This window comes from Denticeps clupeoides, chromosome 4 (assembly GCF_900700375.1).
Source record: "Denticeps clupeoides chromosome 4, fDenClu1.1, whole genome shotgun sequence".
NCBI classification, from domain to species: Eukaryota; Metazoa; Chordata; class Actinopteri; order Clupeiformes; family Denticipitidae; genus Denticeps; species Denticeps clupeoides.
In genome coordinates, this window is record NC_041710.1 from 26,076,388 (window position 1) to 26,083,493 (window position 7,106).

At 41.1% G+C, this 7,106-nt stretch overlaps 1 pseudogene; it reads left to right on the forward strand.

Moving 5' to 3' along the window:
• Nucleotides 1–1,146: 1,146 nt before the first annotated feature.
• LOC114787881 (elongation of very long chain fatty acids protein 1-like) lies at nucleotides 1,147–2,182 on the forward strand (annotated as a pseudogene).
• The last annotated feature ends 4,924 nt before the right edge of the window (nucleotides 2,183–7,106 follow it).

Genomic DNA, 7,106 nt, shown 5'->3' on the forward strand with positions numbered 1-7,106 from the left:
CCATGGACCCTGCTTTCCTAAATGCGATGGTAAATTCATTAAAGCAGAAATAAAGGGACTGGCTACATGGAGTTTTTTTATGTGCTCCGGTTGCCAGACTTCCCAGGAGAAAGTGAACCGGTGTTGGTGGCCTCCAAGGTAGACGTGCTCGTCCTCCTTTGCCAGCATGCTATAGGAGCGTTGGTGACTGGTATGTCCAGCTTCAGAAACGGTCATACCGTAATCCTGGATCTGTCAACTCAGCTTCTAACGTGACTCAGGTGACTCCTCAGTTAAGAAGAAGTGATCACAAACATCTTGAAGTTTTATGACTACCATTTACATTTACGGCCCTTATCCAGAGCGACTTACAACGTGCTTACCATCGATGAAGAGATCAATTCCGGTTCACTAGGACCCCAACTATGAATACAAACTTTTTATTCACTCTGTAGTAGATTCTGTACACAAGTTCGACAATAAGAAGGTTACAATTTAATCTAAATATTCTCTAAAGAGGAAGGTCTTGAGCTGTCATTTGAAGGTGCTCAGTGACTGAGCTGTTCTGACCTCGAGGGGAAGTTCATTCCACCACCAAGGGGCCAAGACGGAGAAGAGTCTAGATGAATGTCTTCCTTTTACCTTCAGAGATGGAGGGTCCAGGCGAACAGTACTGGAGGCTCGGAGTATACGAGGTGCAGTGCGAGGTGTAATAAGGGCTGTGAGGTAGTGGTGGTGGCCTAGTGGGTAACACACTTGCCTATGAACCAGAAGACCCGGGTTCAAATCCCACTTACTACCATTGTGTCCCTGAGCAAGACACTTAACCCTAAGCTGCTCCAGGGAGACTGTCCCTGTAAATACTGATTGTAAGTCGCTGTGGATAAGGGCGTCTGATAAATGCCGTAAATGTAAATGTAAATGTAAATGTAGGTAGGATGGTGCTACTCCATGTTTGGCTTTGTAGGCCAGCATCAGTATTTTGAACCTGATGCGTGCAGCTACTGGGAGCCAGTGGAGGGAACGTAGCAGAGGGGTGGTGTGGGAGAATTTGGGAAGGTTGAAGATTTTAAGGTGAACTGGTAAGAGCCCCACTCTGTTTCATATCTGTGAGGCCATATCTGGATCTGTGCAGACCAGAATGGTCATTTTCATGACCATTCGTGACCTGTGCGAGACTACCCTCGGATGCAAAGCCCCATTCAGATGACCCTCATTCTGCTAGTTTATGTCTTCCTGGTGATCTACACCGACTCAACACAACCATGGTTGTGTATAACTTCAGCATGGTGGCCTTCAATGCCTACATTGTCTATGAGGTGAGCTGTGATATTTGCTACGCACGTCAGTACAGTACGTGTGGCATGGTTGTTTTATTTCTTGAAATACATTGAACTGCTGGACACGGTAAGCTTAATGTTGTCAGATTGCTTTAATTTGTCATTTATTATACTTCATGTGGTATTATTCTTTTTCCCTCCTGTTTGGCTTGTTGTCCCAGAAGAAGCACAGCCAGGTCACATTTCTTCATGTCTTCCACCATTCTTTCATGCCCTGGACCAGGTGGTGGGGCATCACACTGACACCTGGTAAGAAAAAGGAGCACAAGCTTTGAGTTTTCACCATAGAAACGCCAGGAATACCATAATGGTGACCATGATAGATGTCATCTTTCTTTTAACGCAGCTGGAGGAATGGGTTCATTCCATTCCATCGTGAATGCCTATGTGCACATCATTGTGTACCTCTACTATGGCCTTGCTGCTGCTGGACCCCGCTTTCAGAAGTATCTATGGTGGAAGAACTACATGACCGCAATCCAGCTGGTGAGGTTTCTGTATTTGTGGTTTAGGGGATGGAGATGGTTATTATTGAATAATACAGTTTATTATGAGGGGTAATTTGTCAGTTCTATTGAAAAGAGTTATATTACACGTGAATGACTACCCCACATTTACTCACCAGTAAATGTTAATCTCATGTTCTGTTTATTCCTCTTCATTCACAGATACAGTTTGTAGTGGTTTCCATCCACATCTCTCAGTATTACTTCCTGGAAAAACGTGACTACCAAGTTCCCATTTTCATCCATCTCATCTGGATGTATGGCACCTTCTTCTTCATTCTGTTCTCCAACTTCTGGATTCAGGCCTACATAAAGGGCAAGCGGCTGCCCGTGTCGAAGAAGGAAAATGTTAACTGAACTAACAGCGTTGAAGAGCTTTTGCCAATAGCCAACGGCAAGCGCCTAGAGACTGGCATTGCTCATCACATAAATGGCTGTGCTCATCAAGGAAAGTGAAGGAGGTCTAAGTGACTAGAAAAAAATGAGAAGAGAATTTAAAGAGAAGATGGTTGGTTTTGTGTCAATTTTATATGCTTTGCAATGGCAGAGCGAAGCGGACAGTTGATCTTTTTGCTCGAGTCTGTACTTAATGAAAGGGGGAACAAAGTTTAAGGAACCTGAGGCTTTCACCAGTGTCACAGTTGCCCCTATAGCCCAGTGTGCTGTAAGCAATCTAAATTGAGATGGTAAATGTTGGAATATTGATCCTTTCGTTGAGACACATCTGCAGTGTCAGCATCAGTATAGCAGTGGTTTCCAAACCCAATCAAAAAGACACATGTATGAAAGGACCAAGATACCACATTCTTTTGGCTTCACTCTTGGTATTGTATAAACTTCAGGCTTGGTGACTAGTGAACCAGAAGCCTACAATGTGACAGGCAGCTCTAATTTAAAAAAATGTTGTAGTATTTTGTACTTGCCATTTTGCTCATTGGATAAATTCTAGCTAGTGTAATTAGAAACACAAAGCAGTAGACAACTGCTCAGGTATGTTTAGTGACAAATGCTTTTACAATATAAGCAAGCAGTTTGTTTGAATTGAAAAAAAGGAAATACTTTATTGATTTACAATTTGTACATAGAATGTGTGTATAGAATTTGTGTTTAGAATTATGTAATTTATCTGATTATGTGATTGAATATGCTTTGGTCTCTTGACTGGGTCTTTTGCAAAACAGTTCCACAGCCTGACAGTCTCATCAGCCGCCACAGAGGCTATAGTGCCGCCATCTGGACTGAGGGCCATGTTGACCACTCGTCCTTCATGACCTGCAAGATTGAGTGGGAAGGAGAAGAAAAAGCAGTTTACAGTACAAGGTTAAAAAGGATGCAAATTTGGGGCTAATACACAAATAGCCATTTAAAGTCGTGTCCAGTTTCATGATTATTACACTAATTAATATAAAAAATTGAGTTATGGAAGGATTGTCTACCTGAGACTGGCTGTCCAACGAGGTTGAAGAGGACCCACTTTTGGGTCTTACGATCACTCGTACCCCCTCCTGATGCAAGAATGTTTCGCTGCCATGGGCACCAGCCGGACGCGAACCTTCCCGCCATGTAAACACGCGGTGGTAACCGGGTTAAGTATGGAAAGTCAGCGAGTACGCTTGTGAAGTACGTGTTTCATGTTGATGCCGAGAGATATGGAGAGGTTTGATGACTGTCCGGACGCTGGTTTCTGTTTTTTCGAAAATGAAACCCACCAAATTGCAAACATAGCCTGCTAACGCATTAGCTAATTCAAGCTAAAGTCTGTGAACTGTCTGTAGCTACTTTAACGGTGGCATGAAAATGCAGCAACACGTTACTGACGATTTAATACAAAAAAAGCAAGTTGCCAGGCCATTTGTTGCTTGTCGAATTTCAGGTAGCTCTGGATAAGGGTGTCTGATAATTGCTGTAAATGTAAAATGTAAAGATGTATTTTGCTGAGGAAGCTGGAGCTGTGACAAGCCTGTGTTGCCAGGTTGTGTGAGATTTTCCAGCTAGTGCGGCTCGGTGACTACAAAAACCGAACTGAAGCTAGCCGAAGTGTGGTTTTGATGACACAGTGATGCCGGGTTCCTGATCGGATCGCACGTTCCTATTGAAACCGCTTTTTTAATTCCCGCAAGAGAACAAGCCCCCTGCCGTCTTGTTTATTGCAGAATGCGGCATGGAGCATCACCACCTGGCATCAGGGTTGCCAGGTTAAATAACTGCAGGCGAACGGGCTGTAACTTGAATTTTACTTTTCTGCACCGTGTATTTCATACTTTCGCTGTTAAAGTTGTTATTGTAATCACAAGACTAGCCGCTTTAATAAAAATCACTTTAGTTCGATTGTCTAACTTGAATTATAATATGACTTCACTGAGCACCGTTGTCATCAGAGTTTATCAGAGATCTGGAAATGTTTGGGAAGAAACAGAAGCGGACACATGTGACAAAAGGCCAAGGTGCCACCGCAGCTAAACAGGCAAAAGTGCAGTGAAATCTTTGTAGGTAATGTTGTTGAGCATGAGCCTAATCATCTGTATGGTTTCAGATTGGACTGTATCTTGACTTCAATCCAAATGAAATGGTTCAAAATTTTGATGACAGCGAGTTACAGACAGAATTTGCTGCCATTACTGGCAATAAAGCTGCTGCTGCTGGGAAACCAAAGAAGTCATCCAAGGGTGACATTATTAGTCCATTGCACTTAAAGGGCCATGGTCTATTTCTTTCACTGGATATTGAGCAAACTCATCTGGCATTGGTTTGTAACACGCATGGATTTTGGCAATTACTATGCAATCCAGAACACATCCGGCATGTTCCAAAATACATTATAACAAATTATTTATTTTAGAAAGTATTTTTAAAATACCCACACATAAATAATAAAGTGTAGATTGAGTCCCAGGGATCAAATGTAGAAGTGGAGTAGCACTCATAACACGAGTAGTGAATTCCCCATATCTTAATTACACTGTATATATAATACAGCCCCATTACCAATGGAAGACATTGAAAAATGGTTGAAAGACACTGATGATGAAGAAGAGGATGACAATCTAGAAGATGATGAAGATTTAATGGTACGAATGAGACAGACTGTAAGAGAGTGAGAGGAAAAGCATGCAGTGTGTTGGAATGCTGTCCTTCGCTCTCTCATAACTAGGCAGAGCTACAGGAAGTGGTGGGTGAAGAGGAAACTGACTATTCCCTGGCGGACACCTAAACAACCTCCATTCCCATAGAAGCACCGCAGGTTTTACTCGTCTTCGTATAAGCTTCTTTGCTATATTACTACAAATGGTTGATCGTGTAATACATTACTCTCCAGAACTATAAAGATGGAGAGACTGCATTCTTTCCTTCAGCAAGAACAGATGAAGCAAGCAGTATGGATTAGGTACAAAAAAACATGAAAATGATTAAAATACTTCAACACATTCATACACAGCATTGAACATGCGTGTGAACTTCCCTGCAACTCTTAGACAGACATCAGAATAGTAATGAGAATGAGCACTTTAAAAATATGTATTTCCATAGGTGCCATCAGTGCCAGGAAGTCTTGAGCATACTTTGAAAGAAAGGATTACCATATACAAGAAGGCCGTAGCCAACATCAGGGGATGTTGCAATGCTGTTCGAGGTGTTGAATCTCTATGCACAACAAAGGCACAGAAATGTCATGGCTCAGTGACGTCCCATCTTACACCTGTAACTTGTATATGTAAACATACTGATATGTTTAGCTACCACCACTGCTTGGAGAGGAAGAGGAAGACTTTATAGTGGTGCAGCACAGTGATGCTCAAGTTTCAGAGAAAGCAGAGGAGATCTATGCACAACTGACAAAAAACCTTAATGAGCAGTATGAGGAATTCTTTTATTACATTCCAAAGAAGACAGCAGTTGTGTGAGGTTTTTTTATATATACAGGCCAAAAGTTTGGACACATCTTCTCATTCAATGTCTTTTCTTTATTTTCATGACCATTTACATTGGTAGATTCTCGCTGAAGGCATCAAAACTATGAATGAACACATGTGGAGTTAAATTTCCCACTTCTGGGACTAATAAAGGTTTATCTTATCTTGTCTTAAAGCATATCAAGCACATCATTACACTGATTCATATATAGCAAAGCATCATCAGCAATTCCATTCCATTATTTTAAATTCACATCTTCAGATCATTACATAAAATTTACTGATGTGCACTTTGAAGTTTATATAATGTGTTTATCATTTGCAGTTTACCATATTAACCAGTGAATTGAATACAAAAAGTGGTTCTTCAAAGCAGAATGTCAGAAATGAATGAGCATACTTATATACTTTTGCCATGAGTTTGAAAATGAAAAAGGAGCATTTTTGCACACATGAATCAACTTAATTTCATATTTATATCTACATAAATAGCTACATAGCGGCATTCAAAAGGTACTCTTTTGTAATAGCCTATTGTGAGGTGTGAGAAAGTGTATAGATGGAGGATTTGTAGAAAAAAAAAATCCAGCTCAGCAGTGAAGGGTAGACATCAGAGATTGCATTGACCTTTTAATCTTCATTAATACTGGACCCCCAAAAGGTTGTCACAGATCAATCAGATTGCCCTTGCTTGTGCTTTGTCCAGAGAGAACCCCCGGCAGGATCTCAGTGGTCCTCCACCCCCAACAAGACTTTCCCTGGTGATCGTTCTTGTTTGTTTGGGGGAGACCACAACATGGAGATTAAGTGGGGGTCTTCACAACACATGAAAAGTCAGGATCTGGAATTTTCCATCTTACAGAATTATATTTCAGCAAAATTGGAGGTCTCCACTAAACAGGGACTTAATCTGATTTATCCATCTGCCCTATAGTTTATTATAATACAGTTATTATATTTTAATAGCATTATAAAATTAGGAGGTTTATAAACTTCTCGCAATCCCAGTTCTTGTATGGCCAGCATACTCGCCGGACATGTCACCCATTGTGCATGTTTGGGATGCTTTGACTGGCGTATACAACAGCATTTTCCAGTTCCTGCACACATTCAGCAACTCTCGAAGAGGAGTGGACCGACGTTCCACTGGCCACAGTCAACATCCTGATCAACTTTATGTGAAGGAGATGTGGCTATGCCAAAAACTGACTGGTTTTCTGACCCATACTTTTGTTCAGCGTAGATATCAAATTCCTGGTTCATTTTGCAGGAAAATGTTAGTCATGATAGAAATAGAATGATATGATATGATAGAATCCAAGAATTTGAAAATGAAATTAATAACTACATTTTAATAAATCAGATTAGCA